The 23,758-nt window shown below is 50.7% G+C and overlaps 8 non-coding genes across 8 annotated transcripts; all 8 read right to left on the bottom strand.

Annotated features, from left to right (window-relative positions):
• Positions 1–3,656: 3,656 nt before the first annotated feature.
• Positions 3,657–3,730, bottom strand: trnat-agu (transfer RNA threonine (anticodon AGU)). Its single transcript has one exon. It is a non-coding gene; the product is annotated as a tRNA-Thr (tRNA).
• Positions 3,731–4,072: 342 nt separating this feature from the next.
• Positions 4,073–4,143, bottom strand: trnag-gcc (transfer RNA glycine (anticodon GCC)). Its single transcript has one exon. It is a non-coding gene; the product is annotated as a tRNA-Gly (tRNA).
• A 1,194-nt stretch (positions 4,144–5,337) lies between these two features.
• On the bottom strand, positions 5,338–5,419 carry trnas-cga (transfer RNA serine (anticodon CGA)). Its single transcript has one exon. It is a non-coding gene; the product is annotated as a tRNA-Ser (tRNA).
• A 982-nt stretch (positions 5,420–6,401) lies between these two features.
• trnan-guu (transfer RNA asparagine (anticodon GUU)) lies at positions 6,402–6,475 on the bottom strand. The gene has a single exon. It is a non-coding gene; the product is annotated as a tRNA-Asn (tRNA).
• Positions 6,476–15,503: 9,028 nt separating this feature from the next.
• On the bottom strand, positions 15,504–15,577 carry trnat-agu (transfer RNA threonine (anticodon AGU)). The gene has a single exon. It is a non-coding gene; the product is annotated as a tRNA-Thr (tRNA).
• A 4,361-nt stretch (positions 15,578–19,938) lies between these two features.
• On the bottom strand, positions 19,939–20,012 carry trnat-agu (transfer RNA threonine (anticodon AGU)). The gene has a single exon. It is a non-coding gene; the product is annotated as a tRNA-Thr (tRNA).
• A 342-nt stretch (positions 20,013–20,354) lies between these two features.
• Positions 20,355–20,425, bottom strand: trnag-gcc (transfer RNA glycine (anticodon GCC)). The gene has a single exon. It is a non-coding gene; the product is annotated as a tRNA-Gly (tRNA).
• Positions 20,426–22,427: 2,002 nt separating this feature from the next.
• Positions 22,428–22,499, bottom strand: trnad-guc (transfer RNA aspartic acid (anticodon GUC)). The gene has a single exon. It is a non-coding gene; the product is annotated as a tRNA-Asp (tRNA).
• Positions 22,500–23,758: the final 1,259 nt, after the last annotated feature.

Below are 23,758 nucleotides of genomic sequence, written 5' to 3' on the forward strand. Positions count from 1 at the left end.
GTCCGCTATCAATGAAGTTCTCGTCCGCCCCAGAGTCAATTAATGCTGTGGTAGGAGAAGCTTCCCCCGCCCAGGATATCGTACCTTCCACCTGAAGTCGGCCCACCAAAGCGGATGACGCAGCCGGTGTGGTTGGGGCGGGCAGTGCCAGCAGCTGGGGAATATCCCTGGCGGAGGAAGAGCGTTGGCGTGCTGGGCGAACTGGACAGCGGGAAATTGTGTGTAGGACTCCCACAGTATAGGCGTAGAGAGGGAAAGTGGGAGCGTGAGGTCGACAGACGGATCGGCGCAGCCTCGGCAGTAATGCGGTCGCTGTAACGGACCGTCGTGGTTAAAAAAGCTCTCAATTTAACGGTCAATCTATGTTCCCACCCTCACCTATGGTCATGAGCTTTGGGTCATGACCGAAAGAATGACATCTCGGATACAGGCGGCTGAAATGAGTTTCCTCCGTAGGGTAGCTGGACTCACCCTAAGAGATAGGGTGAGGAGCTCAGTCATCCGGGAGGGCTCAGAGTAGAGCCGCTTCTCCTTCACATCGAGAGGAGTCAGTTGAGGTAGCTCGGGCATCTAGTCCGGATGCCTCCCGGATGCCTCCCTGGTGAGGTGTTCCGGGCATACCCAGCCGGGAAAAGGCCCCGGGGCAGACCTAGGACACGCTGGAGGGATTATGTCTCACAGCTGGCCTGGGAACACCTTGGTGTCCTCCCGGTGGAGCTGGAGGAGGTGGCCGGGGACCGGGAAATCTTGGCTTCCCTACTAAGACTGCTGCCCCCCGCGACCTGGACCTGGATAAGTGGAGGAAAATGGATGGATGGATGGACTTGTATACTAAAATGAGATGGAGATAATTGCAATATTTGTCGGAATAGTTCTGGAACAAATGGTGGAAGGAGTATCTGACCAACATTGCTCTGAGACAAAGATGGCATACGCCAAGAAGAAACATGCAAGTTGGAGATGTGGTGATCGTCAAAGAGGAGGAGGTTCCCCGAAACGAACGGAAACTGGCTGGGATTCTTCAAGTCCATAAGAGTGACAATGGACGAGTGAGGACAGTTGCGGTGTTTCGCGATGCTTCAATGTCCCGCAATGGCGTGTGAATGCACTCAAGAGCAATAAATGCATCGAGAACAGCAGTAAAGGAAGCGTGAACTCTTTACTGGACCAGGTCAGCTAAGTAACAAAGACAATACATCTGCAAGCTCTTCAAAGGACACGTAAAGAGCACAGCCATAGCAGAGGATGGTTTCGATCCATCGACCTCTGGGTTATGGGCCCAGCACGCTACCGCTGCGCCACTCTGCTGCCGACATCTGTACAAGTACCCTGCTTTGTGCGGCTCCTTTTGAGTGTCCTCTGTTGTCAGTGAACCTCACAAGGTCACAGTTTTTTTTTCCTGATCAGGGCACCGTTTTAGGTTGGGTGGATGAGTGATCGAAGGCGCCAGATTAAGGTTCCTTACACTCAGGAGGCTCTGGTTGAAATCCCACAGCTGGCATTTTCCTGGTCAGCTTCATTATCCACGCCTGGAATGATTTGGCAGCAAAAGACTGTCAGATTGTAAAAGACACCTGAACACCGTGAGAAGAAGATTAAGAGAGGTTTTGTTCTAATGAGAAAGGTTTGTTTAACCGGACTGGTTGTTGCAACCGCAACCCGACTCAAGGTTCAACGTGACATTGTGACATACAAAAGAGGAACTCCCCATCGGGGAATCGAACCACAGTCTTCCACGTGACAGGCGGAGATACTGTCCACTATACTAACGAGGACTGCTGCTGAGTTGATGTGGTGTCGATTGGCCAAAGGGTAATTCAGAATAGGCTCGTGGCCCATGACCGTTTTCATGGTAGCTGGAGACTTTAACCACTGAAATCCATCCCGCTTATCCTCATCAACGGACTGTATTCCCCACCCGTTACCAGCATGGGGACATTCCAACCCAAGATGGGAACACACTGGACCAGGGACACAGCAACATAGTAGGTGGCACAGACACAGCTTCACATTGCCCCCACTTTTAGACCCGACTGAAAAAGGACTCTCTTGCTTGGCGCTAACATGATGACCATTAGCATGTTAGCATTTAAGCTAATTTACTCATGTCTCAAGGCAAATAGACACATGGCATGATGTGGGGACACTATGGGACTGCCTTAACACTTTTGGACCTTGAGGCTGTCTTGATAGTTTTTTTTTTTTTACCCCGGACACAGTCTCTTTGAGAGGAGGCTGCGGTCCATCAGGACCAAAACCTCACGCCACAAAAACAAGTTTGTTCCTGTCTGCTGTCAGCCTCATCAACAAGGCCCGGAACCCCCCCTGACACTGTTCACACCCCACCTCTGCCTCACCCTGCCACTTTGACACTCTATATGCGTTAAATTAACGCTCAGTTTGGACTCTTAGGAAAAACAATCAGACTGCACTTTCGGAATAACAAACAAAAACAGACTGCGTACATATATTTATACTGCATTCTGTATATTTTGTATTTTCATTTTTTAATAGATGTGTCTGCACCTACTTCACCAAAACAAATCCCCAGTCGAGGTCAGGAGGCCCCGTCTCCACTGTAAACAGTGTGGACTGGGCTCTGCTTCCCTTTTCGGAGGCGCCGGACGGTTTGCCAGAACCCCTTCGAGGCCGACCGAAAGTCGTGCTCCATGGCCTCACCGAATTCCTCCCACACCCGAGTTTTTGCCTGGACAACCGCCGAAGCCGCGAACCGTTTGGCCTGACAATACCTGTCAGCGGCTTCCGGAGTCCCACAAGCCATCAATGCTGGATAGGACTCCTTCTTCAGCTTGACGGCGGCCCTGACTTCTGGTGTCCACCATCGGGTTCGGGGCCTGCCGCCACGACTGGCACCGACGGCCTTGCAGCTGCAACTCCGGTCAGCCGCCTCAGCAATGGAGGCACGGAATATGGCCCATTCGGACTCAATATCCCGGTCCTCCCCCGGGATGCAGGTGAAGCTCTGCCAGAGGTGAGAGTTGAAGACTCGACGAACGGGAGACTCTGCCAGACGTTCCCAGCACACCCTCACTACTCATTTGGGTCTACCAGGTCTGTATCACCAAAAGATGTGGGGCTCGAACCCACGACCCTGATATTAAGAGTCTCATGCTCTCCCGACTGAGCTAACCGGACCTTTTTCGGCCAGGATATCACTTTTTAATTATTTTTTTAATTGATGTGGACTTCTTGATGTTTAATCAATTCCACAGCCAACCTAGTTTCTCAGGAAAAAAAGGAGCGAGAGGTTCAGTCATAGCTGAGAACTTTGGAAGTGTAGTCATCTTAACCCTCCCGTTATGTTCATTTGTCAGGAACAGCCATGATGTTCCCGGGTCAGTTTGCATGCTTATTTATCTGAAAGATGTCCAAAACCAAAAAAAAATCCCCACAAGCATTGTTAGTTATTCACTACTAACTCCATTACTAACTATTCTAACAATGTTTAGTGCAATGGTGTAACTTACCGCTCACAGGTAATGGTTTAATTAAAAAAATGGATTCAAGCACCTTCTGGCGTAATGGGATCCACAACAATCACGTCAGCTGTGGATGCAACGTCAATTCGTTCTTGAAGGGCAAGTGACAAAAAGAAGTACATGGTTCAGAAATCAGCTGCCAAAGTTTCACTGACCAAGCACCGCTGGGATTTGAACCCAGGATCGCCTGTTTACTAGACAGGCACTTTGACCAGCTTAGCCACAGTGCCAGCAGTGCATCTGGCACCAACACAAAAACAGTTCGCCAATGGGGAAAAATGTTCATACAAGGGAGGGAGTCCAAAGTCCAACAATTGTGTGAATTGAGAGTCCCTGGGTGGGATCGAACCACCAACCTCTCAGTTAACAGCCAAACGTGCTGAGCAATTGCGCGACAGAGACTACAACAGCATGACTGCAGTCAGGTTTCACAAAGTGCTGTCCACCTTAACTCTCGGGTGGTCCGGTCTGTTACGTTTCAGGTGTCAGTCTGAATACTGCACTTTCGCAGGAAAAGAGCCTTTGTACTTTTTCAACATGAGCTCTAAAGAAAGGTATAAGCTGAGATATACTGCATTGGCCGGGAATCGGACCCGGGCCTCCCGCTTGGCAAGCGAGAATTCTACCACTGAACCACCATTGCCACATTGGGAAACACTGTCGGAGAACAAATTAAATTGTCGAGTGGATGTGCCTCTGCAAAGTGGCGCTGAATGACAAAACATCACAACACACGCAAGGGATGCCAGGGGAGGCCGAGTACTAACAGAGCTGAGCGAGAGGGCATAAGAAAAAAATTAGTGACCTTGTGGTGGTTTCCCGACAGCACCAAGGATATGGTGCACGTCTGATGCGTAATGCATGCCAGGTGATGTTCATCTAGCGAGCAGACATTCTTGTGGGGGACAAGCTCAACAGTAGGAATGTTAAGAGAACTGACCAGTCCGCTATCAATGAAGTTCTCGTCCGCCCCAGAGTCAATTAATGCTGTGGTAGGAGAAGCTTCCCCCGCCCAGGATATCGTACCTTCCACCTGAAGTCGGCCCACCAAAGCGGATGACGCAGCCGGTGTGGTTGGAGCGGGCAGTGCCAGCAGCTGGGGAATATCCCTGGCGGAGGAAGAGCATTGGCGTGCTGGGCGAACTGGACAGCGGGAAATTGTGTGTAGGACTCCCACAGTACAGGCACAGCCACAGGCGTAGACGGTGACTCCTCTCCGCTGGCGAAGGGCGACTGGCTCCCAGTTGCATGGGGACGACACTCCCGATGTCGTCAGACGGCGCTCCGCTGCTGGAGCAGGGAGAGAGGAGTGGTGCTGGAAGAGCCCCAGGAGGTGGGATTTGGAGCCGACGTGTGGGTCGGAGAGGCTCCGCCCGATATGCGTTTCGTAGCGCCTTGTCATTCCAGCAGCTCTCTGCCGCTATCCCGGTTAGCTCAGTTGGTCGGCGTGTGGTGCTAATAACGCCACGGGTTCAACCCCCCGTACTGGCCACTCTTCTTTATGTGCTCCAGGAACAACAAAACGGCGACCACCCACCGGCCCCCATACCAAACATCACACCACCCACCTGTGAAACACCCTCGACAAGGCCGCTGAGAGGTACAGGGGAGAGGTACAGAAAACAGCATGTCAAAGCAGAGTGGCAACAAACCTCTCGGCCACCGAGACTGCAAGCAGCAGATCAATGGGGACAGTGGACCCCATTAACCTGTACCCAAAATCCAGACCACCAGTGTAGAGAATGCGGACCGCGAAAGGACAACACCCCGGCCCTCATAACCAACAGTACTCCACCACAAGGTAAACAGCATGGCGGCAACAAATGCCCAACCAAAGCGTCACAGACAGGATTCGAACCTGTGCGGGGAAACCCCATTGGATTTCGAGTCCAACGCCTTCACCTCTCGGCCACCGTGACCGCTTGGAAAAGACCAATGGGGGCAGGTGACCCCATTGTCCTAGAACCAAAATTTTGCTGATGTCAAGGATCAGCTGGCAACATGTGCATGGGAGGAAGACACATGGTTTGTGTGAGGGGCTACACAAGTCTTTCCACTTCTAGTTAAAAGCCAGGCACCTCACATCGTTTCCATAAAGTACCAAGGGATTGTCCTGTTGCCCTTGTATTTTGTGGGCAAAAAGGAGGCGTTTGCAAGTGGACCTCAGACCCTATCACTGGTCACCTGAACAGGGACTTGAATCCCGGACACTCAGATCAAAAGTCTAATGTTCAGGTGACTGGCTCAAACTTTGTCTTGTCTGACCACTCAGACAAGACAAAGATATTTGGCTGATGTGGTCTGTCTGTTTTCTTAAACCTGCAAATGTCCAAATACACAAGGGTATTGTCTTTGTAGGGAGCATTGCAGTACATGTGACAGGTATACTACATATGACATCAGAAATGATGGGTATTTATTCAACAGAACAAGAACAACATTTATTTTAAATAACAGCATAGGAGCTGCTGAAACACAGAGAAGGCACTGCTGGGATTTGAACCCAGGATCTCCTGTTTACTAGACATGTCTGTCAAAAAATCACAACAGTGTACAGTGTCTTCTCTTAAGGGCCCCTGCTTACCAGTTGATGGGGTTTGACTTGATTCCTTTTAACATAAAAGCATTCCGTCATCTCTTAATCTATAATCCTGGCTGGCGCTTTTGCAAAAGCTAATGTTTTCAAGCAGAGCTTCTGTGTTTCACCAGACCTGTGCAGAAACAAACTGAAATCTGTGACTTGATCAACCTATCTTCTGATCAAATGTGTTAGACCATGGAAGCTGTAATGTGCTTTTGAAAAGTCATTGACACACAGTTTGCCAATTGGGAACCACACAAGTGCTGTGCAAGAGTGGAGCGCAAACACGAATGAACAGTGACACTGATGCATCCAGAGAACGTCCCTGGGTGGGCTCGAACCACCAGCCTCCCGGTTAACAGCCGAGCGCGCTGACCGATTGCGCCACAGAGACTCACACCCTGCCAACTTCTGTTCAGTTGAAGCCATACTAACGCATGCTATGCTTCCAGCATGCCCTTTGTTTTGGATGTGACTCGCACCTTCTGGCGTAACAATCGAGGCATTGCAAACCAGGACTCTTTACTCTTTGATGAACGCAAAGTATTTTTGGGTACAATCCAGGGGTCTTGTGCTCTCACGGAAATGGCTCTGTCCTTTTTCAACATGAGTTGAGACGAAATGTATTAAAATGGACAGACTGCATTGGTCACTCAATCAGAATTTCTCAGTTTGCCAATTTCAGACTGCGTGACAAAGAATCAAGTCAAACTCCATCGACAGGATGGAAAAGACACCTGAACACCGTGAGAAGAAGATTAAGAGAGGTTTTGTTCTAATGAGAAAGGTTTGTTTAACCGGACTGGTTGTTGCAACCGCAACCCGACTCAAGGTTCAACGTGACATTGTGACATACAAAAGAGGAACTCCCCGTCGGGGAATCGAACCCCGGTCTTCCACGTGACAGGCGGAGATACTGTCCACCACTGAAATCCATCCCACTTATCCTCATCAACGGACTGTATTCCCCACCCGTTACCAGCATGGGGACATTCCAACCCAAGATGGGAACACACTGGACCGGGGACACAGCAACATAGTAGGTGGCACAGACACAGCTTCACATTGCCCCCACTTTTAGACCCGACTGAAAAAGGACTCTCTTGCTTGGCGCTAACATGATGACCATTAGCATGTTAGCATTTAAGCTAATTTACTCATGTCTCAAGGCAAATAGACACATGGCATGATGTGGGGACACTATGGGACTGCCTTAACACTTTTGGACCTTGAGGCTGTCTTGATAGTTTTTTTTTTTTTTACCCCGGACACAGTCTCTTTGAGAGGAGGCTGCGGTCCATCAGGACCAAAACCTCACGCCACAAAAACAAGTTTCTTCCTGTCTGCTGTCAGCCTCATCAACAAGGCCCGGAACCCCCCCTGACACTGTTCACACCCCACCTCTGCCTCACCCTGCCACTTTGACACTCTATATGCGTTAAATTAACGCTCAGTTTGGACTCTTAGGAAAAACAATCAGACTGCACTTTCGGAGTAACAAACAAAAAACAGACTGCGTACATATATTTATACTGCATTCTGTATATTTTGTATTTTCATTTTTTAATAGATGTGTCTGCACCTACTTCACCAAAACAAATCCCCAGTCGAGGTCAGCAGGCCCCGTCTCCACTGTAAACAGTGTGGACTGGGCTCTGCTTCCCTTTTCGGAGGCGCCGGACGGTTTGCCAGAACCCCTTCGAGGCCGACCGAAAGTCGTGCTCCATGGCCTCACCGAATTCCTCCCACACCCGAGTTTTTGCCTGGACAACCGCCGAAGCCGCGAACCGTTTGGCCTGACAGCTGCTTCCGGAGTCCCACAAGCCATCAATGCTGGATAGGACTCCTTCTTCAGCTTGACGGCGGCCCTGACTTCTGGTGTCCACCATCGGGTTCGGGGCCTGCAGCCACGACTGGCACCGACGGCCTTGCAGCTGCAACTCCGGTCAGCCGCCTCAGCAATGGAGGCACGGAATATGGCCCATTCGGACTCAATATCCCGGTCCTCCCCCGGGATGCAGGTGAAGCTCTGCCAGAGGTGAGAGTTGAAGACTCGACGAACGGGAGACTCTGCCAGACGTTCCCAGCACACCCTCACTACTCATTTGGGTCTACCAGGTCTGTATCACCAAAAGATGTGGGGCTCGAACCCACGACCCTGATATTAAGAGTCTCATGCTCTCCCGACTGAGCTAACCGGACCTTTTTCGGCCAGGATATCACTTTTTAATTATTTTTTTAATTGATGTGGACTTCTTGATGTTTAATCAATTCCACAGCCAACCTAGTTTCTCAGGGAAAAAATTGTGATGCGTAATGCAAGCCAGGTGATGTTCATCTAGCGAGCAGACATTCTTGTGGGGGACAAGCTCAACAGTAGGAATGTTAAGAGAACTGACCAGTCCGCTATCAATGAAGTTCTCGTCCGCCCCAGAGTCAATTAATGCTGTGGTAGGAGAAGCTTCCCCCGCCCAGGATATCGTACCTTCCACCTGAAGTCGGCCCACCAAAGCGGATGACGCAGCCGGTGTGGTTGGAGCGGGCAGTGCCAGCAGCTGGGGAATATCCCTGGCGGAGGAAGAGCGTTGGCGTGCTGGGCGAACTGGACAGCGGGAAATTGTGTGTAGGACTCCCACAGTACAGGCGTCGAGAGGGAAAGTGGGAGCGTGAGGTCGACAGACGGATCGGCGCAGCCTCGGCAGTAATGCGGTCGCTGTAACGGACCGTCGTGGTTAAAAAAGCTCTCAATTTACCGGTCGATCTATGTTCCCACCCTCACCTATGGTCATGAGCTTTGGGTCATGACCGAAAGAATGACATCTCGGATACAGGCGGCTGAAATGAGTTTCCTCCGTAAGGTAGCTGGACTCACCCTAAGAGATAGGGTGAGGAGCTCAGTCATCCGGGAGGGCTCAGAGTAGAGCCGCTTCTCCTTCACATCGAGAGGAGTCAGTTGAGGTAGCTCGGGCATCTAGTCCGGATGCCTCCCGGACGCCTCCCTGGTGAGGTGTTCCGGGCATACCCAGCCGGGAAAAGGCCCCGGGGCAGACCTAGGACACGCTGGAGGGATTATGTCTCACAGCTGGCCTGGGAACACCTTGGTGTCCTCCCGGTGGAGCTGGAGGAGGTGGCCGGGGACCGGGAAATCTTGGCTTCCCTACTAAGACTGCTGCCCCCCGCGACCTGGACCTGGATAAGTGGAGGAAAATGGATGGATGGATGGACTTGTATACTAAAATGAGATGGAGATAATTGCAATATTTGTCGGAATAGTTCTGGAACAAATGGTGGAAGGAGTATCTGACCAACATTGCTCTGAGACAAAGATGGCATACGCCAAGAAGAAACATGCAAGTTGGAGATGTGGTGATCGTCAAAGAGGAGGAGGTTCCCCGAAACGAACGGAAACTGGCTGGGATTCTTCAAGTCCATAAGAGTGACAATGGACGAGTGAGGACAGTTGCGGTGTTTCGCGATGCTTCAATGTCCCGCAATGGCGTGTGAATGCACTCAAGAGCAATAAATGCATCGAGAACAGCAGTAAAGGAAGCGTGAACTCTTTACTGGACCAGGTCAGCTAAGTAACAAAGACAATACATCTGCAAGATCTTCAAAGGACACGTAAAGAGCACAGCCATAGCAGAGGATGGTTTCGATCCATCGACCTCTGGGTTATGGGCCCAGCACGCTACCGCTGCGCCACTCTGCTGCCGACATCTGTACAAGTACCCTGCTTTGTGCGGCTCCTTTTGAGTGTCCTCTGTTGTCAGTGAACCTCACAAGGTCACAGTTTTTTTTTCCTGATCAGGGCACCGTTTTAGGTTGGGTGGATGAGTGATCGAAGGCGCCAGATTAAGGTTCCTTACGCTCAGGAGGCTCTGGTTGAAATCCCACAGCTGTCATTTTCCTGGTCAGCTTCATTATCCACGCCTGGAATGATTTGGCAGCAAAAGACTGTCAGATTGTAAAAGACACCTGAACACCGTGAGAAGAAGATTAAGAGAGGTTTTGTTCTAATGAGAAAGGTTTGTTTAACCGGACTGGTTGTTGCAACCGCAACCCGACTCAAGGTTCAACGTGACATTGTGACATACAAAAGAGGAACTCCCCGTCGGGGAATCGAACCCCGGTCTTCCACGTGACAGGCGGAGAGACTGTCCACTATACTAACGAGGACTGCTGCTGAGTTGATGTGGTGTCGATTGGCCAAAGGGTAATTCAGAATAGGCTCATGGCCCATGACCGTTTTCATGGTAGCTGGAGACTTTAACCACTGAAATCCATCCCACTTATCCTCATCAACGGACTGTATTCCCCACCCGTTACCAGCATGGGGACATTCCAACCCAAGATGGGAACACACTGGACCGGGGACACAGCAACATAGTAGGTGGCACAGACACAGCTTCACATTGCCCCCACTTTTAGACCCGACTGAAAAAGGACTCTCTTGCTTGGCGCTAACATGATGACCATTAGCATGTTAGCATTTAAGCTAATTTACTCATGTCTCAAGGCAAATAGACACATGGCATGATGTGGGGACACTATGGGACTGCCTTAACACTTTTGGACCTTGAGGCTGTCTTGATAGTTTTTTTTTTTTTTTACCCCGGACACAGTCTCTTTGAGAGGAGGCTGCGGTCCATCAGGACCAAAACCTCACGCCACAAAAACAAGTTTCTTCCTGTCTGCTGTCAGCCTCATCAACAAGGCCCGGAACCCCCCCTGACACTGTTCACACCCCACCTCTGCCTCACCCTGCCACTTTGACACTCTATATGCGTTAAATTAACGCTCAGTTTGGACTCTTAGGAAAAACAATCAGACTGCACTTTCGGAATAACAAACAAAAAACAGACTGCGTACATATATTTATACTGCATTCTGTATATTTTGTATTTTCATTTTTTAATAGATGTGTCTGCACCTACTTCACCAAAACAAATCCCCAGTCGAGGTCAGCAGGCCCCGTCTCCACTGTAAACAGTGTGGACTGGGCTCTGCTTCCCTTTTCGGAGGCGCCGGACGGTTTGCCAGAACCCCTTCGAGGCCGACCGAAAGTCGTGCTCCATGGCCTCACCGAATTCCTCCCACACCCGAGTTTTTGCCTGGACAACCGCCGAAGCCGCGAACCGTTTGGCCTGACAGTACCTGTCAGCTGCTTCCGGAGTCCCACAAGCCATCAATGCTGGATAGGACTCCTTCTTCAGCTTGACGGCGGCCCTGACTTCTGGTGTCCACCATCGGGTTCGGGGCCTGCAGCCACGACTGGCACCGACGGCCTTGCAGCTGCAACTCCGGTCAGCCGCCTCAGCAATGGAGGCACGGAATATGGCCCATTCGGACTCAATATCCCGGTCCTCCCCCGGGATGCAGGTGAAGCTCTGCCAGAGGTGAGAGTTGAAGACTCGACGAACGGGAGACTCTGCCAGACGTTCCCAGCACACCCTCACTACTCATTTGGGTCTACCAGGTCTGTATCACCAAAAGATGTGGGGCTCGAACCCACGACCCTGATATTAAGAGTCTCATGCTCTCCCGACTGAGCTAACCGGACCTTTTTCGGCCAGGATATCACTTTTTAATTATTTTTTTAATTGATGTGGACTTCTTGATGTTTAATCAATTCCACAGCCAACCTAGTTTCTCAGGGAAAAAATTGTGATGCGTAATGCATGCCAGGTGATGTTCATCTAGCGAGCAGACATTCTTGTGGGGGACAAGCTCAACAGTAGGAATGTTAAGAGAACTGACCAGTCCGCTATCAATGAAGTTCTCGTCCGCCCCAGAGTCAATTAATGCTGTGGTAGGAGAAGCTTCCCCCGCCCAGGATATCGTACCTTCCACCTGAAGTCGGCCCACCAAAGCGGATGACGCAGCCGGTGTGGTTGGAGCGGACAGTGCCAGCAGCTGGGGAATATCCCTGGCGGAGGAAGAGCGTTGGCATGCTGGGCGAACTGGACAGCGGGAAATTGTGTGTAGGACTCCCACAGTACAGGCGTAGAGAGGGAAAGTGGGAGCGTGAGGTCGACAGACGGATCGGCGCAGCCTCGGCAGTAATGCGGTCGCTGTAACGGACCGTTGTGGTTAAAAAAGCTCTCAATTTACCGGTCGATCTATGTTCCCACCCTCACCTATGGTCATGAGCTTTGGGTCATGACCGAAAGAATGACATCTCGGATACAGGCGGCTGAAATGAGTTTCCTCCGTAAGGTAGCTGGACTCACCCTAAGAGATAGGGTGAGGAGCTCAGTCATCCGGGAGGGCTCAGAGTAGAGCCGCTTCTCCTTCACATCGAGAGGAGTCAGTTGAGGTAGCTCGGGCATCTAGTCCGGATGCCTCCCGGACGCCTCCCTGGTGAGGTGTTCCGGGCATACCCAGCCGGGAAAAGGCCCCGGGGCAGACCTAGGACACGCTGGAGGGATTATGTCTCACAGCTGGCCTGGGAACACCTTGGTGTCCTCCCGGTGGAGCTGGAGGAGGTGGCCGGGGACCGGGAAATCTTGGCTTCCCTACTAAGACTGCTGCCCCCCGCGACCTGGACCTGGATAAGTGGAGGAAAATGGATGGATGGATGGACTTGTATACTAAAATGAGATGGAGATAATTGCAATATTTGTCGGAATAGTTCTGGAACAAATGGTGGAAGGAGTATCTGACCAACATTGCTCTGAGACAAAGATGGCATACGCCAAGAAGAAACATGCAAGTTGGAGATGTGGTGATCGTCAAAGAGGAGGAGGTTCCCCGAAACGAACGGAAACTGGCTGGGATTCTTCAAGTCCATAAGAGTGACAATGGACGAGTGAGGACAGTTGCGGTGTTTCGCGATGCTTCAATGTCCCGCAATGGCGTGTGAATGCACTCAAGAGCAATAAATGCATCGAGAACAGCAGTAAAGGAAGCGTGAACTCTTTACTGGACCAGGTCAGCTAAGTAACAAAGACAATACATCTGCAAGCTCTTCAAAGGACACGTAAAGAGCACAGCCATAGCAGAGGATGGTTTCGATCCATCGACCTCTGGGTTATGGGCCCAGCACGCTACCGCTGCGCCACTCTGCTGCCGACATCTGTACAAGTACCCTGCTTTGTGCGGCTCCTTTTGAGTGTCCTCTGTTGTCAGTGAACCTCACAAGGTCACAGTTTTTTTTTCCTGATCAGGGCACCGTTTTAGGTTGGGTGGATGAGTGATCGAAGGCGCCAGATTAAGGTTCCTTACGCTCAGGAGGCTCTGGTTGAAATCCCACAGCTGGCATTTTCCTGGTCAGCTTCATTATCCACGCCTGGAATGATTTGGCAGCAAAAGACTGTCAGATTGTAAAAGACACCTGAACACCGTGAGAAGAAGATTAAGAGAGGTTTTGTTCTAATGAGAAAGGTTTGTTTAACCGGACTGGTTGTTGCAACCGCAACCCGACTCAAGGTTCAACGTGACATTGTGACATACAAAAGAGGAACTCCCCATCGGGGAATCGAACCACGGTCTTCCACGTGACAGGCGGAGATACTGTCCACTATACTAACGAGGACTGCTGCTGAGTTGATGTGGTGTCGATTGGCCAAAGGGTAATTCAGAATAGGCTCGTGGCCCATGACCGTTTTCATGGTAGCTGGAGACTTTAACCACTGAAATCCATCCCGCTTATCCTCATCAACGGACTGTATTCCCCACCCGTTACCAGCATGGGGACATTCCAACCCAAGATGGGGACACACTGGACCGGGGACACAGCAACATAGTAGGTGGCACAGACACAGCTTCACATTGCCCCCACTTTTAGACCCGACTGAAAAAGGACTCTCTTGCTTGGCGCTAACATGATGACCATTAGCATGTTAGCATTTAAGCTAATTTACTCATGTCTCAAGGCAAATAGACACATGGCATGATGTGGGGACACTATGGGACTGCCTTAACACTTTTGGACCTTGAGGCTGTCTTGATAGTTTTGTTTTTTTACCCCAGACACAGTCTCTTTGAGAGGAGGCTGCGGTCCATCAGGACCAAAACCTCACGCCGCAAAAACAGTTTCTTCCTGTCTGCTGTCAGCCTCATCAACAAGGCCCGGAACCCCCCCTGACACTGTTCACACCCCACCTCTGCCTCACCCTGCCACTTTGACACTCTATATGCGTTAAATTAAAGCTCAGTTTGGACTCTTAGGAAAAACAATCAGACTGCACTTTCGGAATAACAAACAAAAAACAGACTGCGTACATATATTTATACTGCATTCTGTATATTTTGTATTTTCATTTTTTAATAGATGTGTCTGCACCTACTTCACCAAAACAAATCCCCAGTCGAGGTCAGCAGGCCCCGTCTCCACTGTAAACGGTGTGGACTGGGCTCTGCTTCCCTTTTCGGAGGCGCCGGACGGTTTGCCAGAACCCCTTCGAGGCCGACCGAAAGTCGTGCTCCATGGCCTCACCGAATTCCTCCCACACCCGAGTTTTTGCTTGGACAACCGCCGAAGCCGCGAACCGTTTGGCCTGACAGTACCTGTCAGCTGCTTCCGGAGTCCCACAAGCCATCAATGCTGGATAGGACTCCTTCTTCAGCTTGACGGCGGCCCTGACTTCTGGTGTCCACCATCGGGTTCGGGGCCTGCCGCCACGACTGGCACCGACGGCCTTGCAGCTGCAACTCCGGTCAGCCGCCTCAGCAATGGAGGCACGGAATATGGCCCATTCGGACTCAATATCCCGGTCCTCCCCCGGGATGCAGGTGAAGCTCTGCCAGAGGTGAGAGTTGAAGACTCGACGAACGGGAGACTCTGCCAGACGTTCCCAGCACACCCTCACTACTCATTTGGGTCTACCAGGTCTGTATCACCAAAAGATGTGGGGCTCGAACCCACGACCCTGATATTAAGAGTCTCATGCTCTCCCGACTGAGCTAACCGGACCTTTTTCGGCCAGGATATCACTTTTTAATTATTTTTTTAATTGATGTGGACTTCTTGATGTTTAATCAATTCCACAGCCAACCTAGTTTCTCAGGGAAAAAAGGAGCGAGAGGTTCAGTCATAGCTGAGAACTTTGGAAGTGTAGTCATCTTAACCCTCCCGTTATGTTCATTTGTCAGGAACAGCCATGATGTTCCCGGGTCAGTTTGCATGCTTATTTATCTGAAAGATGTCCAAAACCAAAAAAAAATCCCCACAAGCATTGTTAGTTATTCACTACTAACTCCATTACTAACTATTCTAACAATGTTTAGTGCAATGGTGTAACTTACCGCTCACAGGTAATGGTTTAATTAAAAAAATGGATTCAAGCACCTTCTGGCGTAATGGGATCCACAACAATCACGTCAGCTGTGGATGCAACGTCAATTCGTTCTTGAAGGGCAAGTGACAAAAAGAAGTACATGGTTCAGAAATCAGCTGCCAAAGTTTCACTGACCAAGCACCCAGGCACTGCTGGGATTTGAACCCAGGATCTCCTGTTTACTAGACAGGCACTTTGACCAGCTTAGCCACAGTGCCAGCAGTGCAGCTGGCACCAACACAAAAACAGTTCGCCAATGGGGAAAAATGTACATACAAGCGAGGGAGTCCAAAGTCCAACACATGTGTGAATTGAGAGTCCCTGGGTGGGATCGAACCACCAACCTCTCAGTTAACAGCCAAACGTGCTGAGCAATTGTGCGACAGAGACTACAACAGCATGACTGCAGTCAGGTTTCACAAAGTGCTGTCCACCTTAACTCTCGGGTGGTCCGGTCTGTTACGTTTCAGGTGTCATTCTGAATACTGCACTTTCGCAGGAAAAGAGCCTTTGTACTTTTTCAACATGAGCTCTAAAGAAAGGTATAAGCTGAGATATACTGCATTGGCCGGGAATCGGACCCGGGCCTCCCGCTTGGCAAGCGAGAATTCTACCACTGAACCACATTGTGAAACACTGTCGGAGAACAAATTAAATTGTCGAGTGGATGTGCCTCTGCAAAGTGGTGCTGAATAACAAAACATCACAACACACGCAAGGGATGCCAGGGGAGGCCGAGTACTAACAGAGCTGAGCGAGAGGGCATACGAAAAAAATTAGTGACCTTTTGGTGGTTTCCCGACAGCACCAAGGATATGGTGCACGTCTGATGCGTAATGCATGCCAGGTGATGTTCATCTAGCGAGCAGACATTCTTGTGGGGGACAAGCTCAACAGTAGGAATGTTAAGAGAACTGACCAGTCCGCTATCAATGAAGTTCTCGTCCACCCCAGAGTCAATTAATGCTGTGGTAGGAGAAGCTTCCCCCGCCCAGGGTATCGTACCTTCCACCTGAAGTCGGCCCACCAAAGCGGATGACGCAGCCGGTGTGGTTGGAGCGGGCAGTGCCAGCAGCTGGGGAATATCCCTGGCGGAGGAAGAGCGTTGGCGTGCTGGGCGAACTGGACAGCGGGAAATTGTGTGTAGGACTCCCACAGTACAGGCGTAGAGAGGGAAAGTGGGAGCGTGAGGTCGACAGACGGATCGGCGCAGCCTCGGCAGTAATGCGGTCGCTGTAACGGACCGTCGTGGTTAAAAAAGCTCCCAATTTACCGGTCGATCTATGTTCCCACCCTCACCTATGGTCATGAGCTTTGGGTCATGACCGAAATAATGACATCTCGGATACAGGCGGCTGAAATGAGTTTCCTCCGTAGGGTAGCTGGACTCACCCTAAGAGATAGGGTGAGGAGCTCAGTCATCCGGGAGGGCTCAGAGTAGAGCCGCTTCTCCTTCACATCGAGAGGAGTCAGTTGAGGTAGCTCGGGCATCTAGTCCGGATGCCTCCCGGACGCCTCCCTGGTGAGGTGTTGCGGGCATACCCAGCCGGGAAAAGGCCCCGGGGCAGACCTAGGACACGCTGGAGGGATTATGTCTCACAGCTGGCCTGGGAACACCTTGGTGTCCTCCCGGTGGAGCTGGAGGAGGTGGCCGGGGACCGGGAAATCTTGGCTTCCCTACTAAGACTGCTGCCCCCCGCGACCTGGACCTGGATAAGTGGAGGAAAATGGATGGATGGATGGACTTGTATACTAAAATGAGATGGAGATAATTGCAATATTTGTCGGAATAGTTCTGGAACAAATGGTGGAAGGAGTATCTGACCAACATTGCTCTGAGACAAAGATGGCATACGCCAAGAAGAAACATGCAAGTTGGAGATGTGGTGATCGTCAAAGAGGAGGAGGTTCCCCGAAACGAACGGAAACTGGCTGGGATTCTTCAAGTCCATAAGAGTGACAATGGACGAGTGAGGACAGTTGCGGTGTTTCGCGATGCTTCAATGTCCCGCAATGGCGTGTGAATGCACTCAAGAGCAATAAATGCATCGAGAACAGCAGTAAAGGAAGCGTGAACTCTTTACTGGACCAGGTCAGCTAAGTAACAAAGACAATACATCTGCAAGCTCTTCAAAGGACACGTAAAGAGCACAGCCATAGCAGAGGATGGTTTCGATCCATCGACCTGTGGGTTATGGGCCCAGCACGCTACCGCTGCGCCACTCTGCTGCCGACATCTGTACAAGTACCCTGCTTTGTGCGGCTCCTTTTGAGTGTCCTCTGTTGTCAGTGAACCTCACAAGGTCACCGTTTTTTTTTCCTGATCAGGGCACCGTTTTAGGTTGGGTGGATGAGTGATCGAAGGCGCCAGATTAAGGTTCCTTACGCTCAGGAGGCTCTGGTTGAAATCCCACAGCTGGCATTTTCCTGGTCAGCTTCATTATCCACGCCTGGAATGATTTGGCAGCAAAAGACTGTCAGATTGTAAAAGACACCTGAACACCGTGAGAAGAAGATTAAGAGAGGTTTTGTTCTAATGAGAAAGGTTTGTTTAACCGGACTGGTTGTTGCAACCGCAACCCGACTCAAGGTTCAACGTGACATTGTGACATACAAAAGAGGAACTCCCCATCGGGGAATCGAACCACGGTCTTCCACGTGACAGGCGGAGATACTGTCCACTATACTAACGAGGACTGCTGCTGAGTTGATGTGGTGTCGATTGGCCAAAGGGTAATTCAGAATAGGCTCGTGGCCCATGACCGTTTTCATGGTAGCTGGAGACTTTAACCACTGAAATCCATCCCGCTTATCCTCATCAACGGACTGTATTCCCCACCCGTTACCAGCATGGGGACATTCCAACCCAAGATGGGAACACACTGGACCAGGGACACAGCAACATAGTAGGTGGCACAGACACAGCTTCACATTGCCCCCACTTTTAGACCCGACTGAAAAAGGACTCTCTTGCTTGGCGCTAACATGATGACCATTAGCATGTTAGCATTTAAGCTAATTTACTCATGTCTCAAGGCAAATAGACACATGGCATGATGTGGGGACACTATGGGACTGCCTTAACACTTTTGGACCTTGAGGCTGTCTTGATAGTTTTTTTTTTTTTTTACCCCGGACACAGTCTCTTTGAGAGGAGGCTGCGGTCCATCAGGACCAAAACCTCACGCCACAAAAACAAGTTTGTTCCTGTCTGCTGTCAGCCTCATCAACAAGGCCCGGAACCCCCCCTGACACTGTTCACACCCCACCTCTGCCTCACCCTGCCACTTTGACACTCTATATGCGTTAAATTAACGCTCAGTTTGGACTCTTAGGAAAAACAATCAGACTGCACTTTCGGAATAACAAACAAAAACAGACTGCGTACATATATTTATACTGCATTCTGTATATTTTGTATTTTCATTTTTTAATAGATGTGTCTGCACCTACTTCACCAAAACAAATCCCCAGTCGAGGTCAGGAGGCCCCGTCTCCACTGTAAACAGTGTGGACTGGGCTCTGCTTCCCTTTTCGGAGGCGCCGGACGGTTTGCCAGAACCCCTTCGAGGCCGACCGAAAGTCGTGCTCCATGGCCTCACCGAATTCCTCCCACACCCGAGTTTTTGCCTGGACAACCGCCGAAGCCGCGAACCGTTTGGCCTGACAATACCTGTCAGCTGCTTCCGGAGTCCCACAAGCCATCAATGCTGGATAGGACTCCTTCTTCAGCTTGACGGCGGCCCTGACTTCTGGTGTCCACCATCGGGTTCGGGGCCTGCCGCCACGACTGGCACCGACGGCCTTGCAGCTGCAACTCCGGTCAGCCGCCTCAGCAATGGAGGCACGGAATATGGCCCATTCGGACTCAATATCCCGGTCCTCCCCCGGGATGCAGGTGAAGCTCTGCCAGAGGTGAGAGTTGAAGACTCGACGAACGGGAGACTCTGCCAGACGTTCCCAGCACACCCTCACTACTCATTTGGGTCTACCAGGTCTGTATCACCAAAAGATGTGGGGCTCGAACCCACGACCCTGATATTAAGAGTCTCATGCTCTCCCGACTGAGCTAACCGGACCTTTTTCGGCCAGGATATCACTTTTTAATTATTTTTTTAATTGATGTGGACTTCTTGATGTTTAATCAATTCCACAGCCAACCTAGTTTCTCAGGAAAAAAAGGAGCGAGAGGTTCAGTCATAGCTGAGAACTTTGGAAGTGTAGTCATCTTAACCCTCCCGTTATGTTCATTTGTCAGGAACAGCCATGATGTTCCCGGGTCAGTTTGCATGCTTATTTATCTGAAAGATGTCCAAAACCAAAAAAAAATCCCCACAAGCATTGTTAGTTATTCACTACTAACTCCATTACTAACTATTCTAACAATGTTTAGTGCAATGGTGTAACTTACCGCTCACAGGTAATGGTTTAATTAAAAAAATGGATTCAAGCACCTTCTGGCGTAATGGGATCCACAACAATCACGTCAGCTGTGGATGCAACGTCAATTCGTTCTTGAAGGGCAAGTGACAAAAAGAAGTACATGGTTCAGAAATCAGCTGCCAAAGTTTCACTGACCAAGCACCGCTGGGATTTGAACCCAGGATCTCCTGTTTACTAGACAGGCACTTTGACCAGCTTAGCCACAGTGCCAGCAGTGCATCTGGCACCAACACAAAAACAGTTCGCCAATGGGGAAAAATGTTCATACAAGGGAGGGAGTCCAAAGTCCAACAATTGTGTGAATTGAGAGTCCCTGGGTGGGATCGAACCACCAACCTCTCAGTTAACAGCCAAACGTGCTGAGCAATTGCGCGACAGAGACTACAACAGCATGACTGCAGTCAGGTTTCACAAAGTGCTGTCCACCTTAACTCTCGGGTGGTCCGGTCTGTTACGTTTCAGGTGTCAGTCTGAATACTGCACTTTCGCAGGAAAAGAGCCTTTGTACTTTTTCAACATGAGCTCTAAAGAAAGGTATAAGCTGAGATATACTGCATTGGCCGGGAATCGGACCCGGGCCTCCCGCTTGGCAAGCGAGAATTCTACCACTGAACCACCATTGCCACATTGGGAAACACTGTCGGAGAACAAATTAAATTGTCGAGTGGATGTGCCTCTGCAAAGTGGCGCTGAATGACAAAACATCACAACACACGCAAGGGATGCCAGGGGAGGCCGAGTACTAACAGAGCTGAGCGAGAGGGCATAAGAAAAAAATTAGTGACCTTGTGGTGGTTTCCCGACAGCACCAAGGATATGGTGCACGTCTGATGCGTAATGCATGCCAGGTGATGTTCATCTAGCGAGCAGACATTCTTGTGGGGGACAAGCTCAACAGTAGGAATGTTAAGAGAACTGACCAGTCCGCTATCAATGAAGTTCTCGTCCGCCCCAGAGTCAATTAATGCTGTGGTAGGAGAAGCTTCCCCCGCCCAGGATATCGTACCTTCCACCTGAAGTCGGCCCACCAAAGCGGATGACGCAGCCGGTGTGGTTGGGGCGGGCAGTGCCAGCAGCTGGGGAATATCCCTGGCGGAGGAAGAGCGTTGGCGTGCTGGGCGAACTGGACAGCGGGAAATTGTGTGTAGGACTCCCACAGTATAGGCGTAGAGAGGGAAAGTGGGAGCGTGAGGTCGACAGACGGATCGGCGCAGCCTCGGCAGTAATGCGGTCGCTGTAACGGACCGTCGTGGTTAAAAAAGCTCTCAATTTACCGGTCAATCTATGTTCCCACCCTCACCTATGGTCATGAGCTTTGGGTCATGACCGAAAGAATGACATCTCGGATACAGGCGGCTGAAATGAGTTTCCTCCGTAGGGTAGCTGGACTCACCCTAAGAGATAGGGTGAGGAGCTCAGTCATCCGGGAGGGCTCAGAGTAGAGCCGCTTCTCCTTCACATCGAGAGGAGTCAGTTGAGGTAGCTCGGGCATCTAGTCCGGATGCCTCCCGGACGCCTCCCTGGTGAGGTGTTCCGGGCATACCCAGCCGGGAAAAGGCCCCGGGGCAGACCTAGGACACGCTGGAGGGATTATGTCTCACAGCTGGCCTGGGAACACCTTGGTGTCCTCCCGGTGGAGCTGGAGGAGGTGGCCGGGGACCGGGAAATCTTGGCTTCCCTACTAAGACTGCTGCCCCCCGCGACCTGGACCTGGATAAGTGGAGGAAAATGGATGGATGGATGGACTTGTATACTAAAATGAGATGGAGATAATTGCAATATTTGTCGGAATAGTTCTGGAACAAATGGTGGAAGGAGTATCTGACCAACATTGCTCTGAGACAAAGATGGCATACGCCAAGAAGAAACATGCAAGTTGGAGATGTGGTGATCGTCAAAGAGGAGGAGGTTCCCCGAAACGAACGGAAACTGGCTGGGATTCTTCAAGTCCATAAGAGTGACAATGGACGAGTGAGGACAGTTGCGGTGTTTCGCGATGCTTCAATGTCCCGCAATGGCGTGTGAATGCACTCAAGAGCAATAAATGCATCGAGAACAGCAGTAAAGGAAGCGTGAACTCTTTACTGGACCAGGTCAGCTAAGTAACAAAGACAATACATCTGCAAGCTCTTCAAAGGACACGTAAAGAGCACAGCCATAGCAGAGGATGGTTTCGATCCATCGACCTCTGGGTTATGGGCCCAGCACGCTACCGCTGCGCCACTCTGCTGCCGACATCTGTACAAGTACCCTGCTTTGTGCGGCTCCTTTTGAGTGTCCTCTGTTGTCAGTGAACCTCACAAGGTCACAGGTTTTTTTTCCTGATCAGGGCACCGCTTTAGGTTGGGTGGATGAGTGATCGAAGGCGCCAGATTAAGGTTCCTTACGCTCAGGAGGCTCTGGTTGAAATCCCACAGCTGGCATTTTCCTGGTCAGCTTCATTATCCACGCCTGGAATGATTTGGCAGCAAAAGACTGTCAGATTGTAAAAGACACCTGAACACCGTGAGAAGAAGATTAAGAGAGGTTTTGTTCTAATGAGAAAGGTTTGTTTAACCGGACTGGTTGTTGCAACCGCAACCCGACTCAAGGTTCAACGTGACATTGTGACATACAAAAGAGGAACTCCCCGTCGGGGAATCGAACCCCGGTCTTCCACGTGACAGGCGGAGATACTGTCCACTATACTAACGAGGACTGCTGCTGAGTTGATGTGGTGTCGATTGGCCAAAGGGTAATTCAGAATAGGCTCGTGCCCATGACCGTTTTCATGGTAGCTGGAGACTTTAACCACTGAAATCCATCCCGCTTATCCTCATCAACGGACTGTATTCCCCACCCGTTACCAGCATGGGGACATTCCAACCCAAGATGGGAACACACTGGACCAGGGACACAGCAACATAGTAGGTGGCACAGACACAGCTTCACATTGCCCCCACTTTTAGACCCGACTGAAAAAGGACTCTCTTGCTTGGCGCTAACATGATGACCATTAGCATGTTAGCATTTAAGCTAATTTACTCATGTCTCAAGGCAAATAGACACATGGCATGATGTGGGGACACTATGGGACTGCCTTAACACTTTTGGACCTTGATGCTGTCTTGATAGTTTTTTTTTTTACCCCGGACACAGTCTCTTTGAGAGGAGGCTGCGGTCCATCAGGACCAAAACCTCACGCCACAAAAACAGTTTCTTCCTGTCTGCTGTCAGCCTCATCAACAAGGCCCGGAACCCCCCCTGACACTGTTCACACCCCACCTCTGCCTCACCCTGCCACTTTGACACTCTATATGCGTTAAATTAACGCTCAGTTTGGACTCTTAGGAAAAACAATCAGACTGCACTTTCGGAATAACAAACAAAAAACAGACTGCGTACATATATTTATACTGCATTCTGTATATTTTGTATTTTCATTTTTTAATAGATGTGTCTGCACCTACTTCACCAAAACAAATCCCCAGTCGAGGTCAGCAGGCCCCGTCTCCACTGTAAACAGTGTGGACTGGGCTCTGCTTCCCTTTTCGGAGGCGCCGGACGGTTTGCCAGAACCCCTTCGAGGCCGACCGAAAGTCGTGCTCCATGGCCTCACCGAATTCCTCCCACACCCGAGTTTTTGCCTGGACAACCGCCGAAGCCGCGAACCGTTTGGCCTGACAGTACCTGTCAGCTGCTTCCGGAGTCCCACAAGCCATCAATGCTGGATAGGACTCCTTCTTCAGCTTGACGGCGGCCCTGACTTCTGGTGTCCACCATCGGGTTCGGGGCCTGCAGCCACGACTGGCACCGACGGCCTTGCAGCTGCAACTCCGGTCAGCCGCCTCAGCAATGGAGGCACGGAATATGGCCCATTCGGACTCAATATCCCGGTCCTCCCCCGGGATGCAGGTGAAGCTCTGCCAGAGGTGAGAGTTGAAGACTCGACGAACGGGAGACTCTGCCAGACGTTC

This window comes from Doryrhamphus excisus, linkage group LG6, assembly GCF_037039965.1.
Source record: "Doryrhamphus excisus strain RoL-2023G ecotype Guam linkage group LG6, RoL_Dexc_Guam_v1.1, whole genome shotgun sequence".
NCBI classification, from domain to species: domain Eukaryota; kingdom Metazoa; phylum Chordata; class Actinopteri; order Syngnathiformes; family Syngnathidae; genus Doryrhamphus; species Doryrhamphus excisus.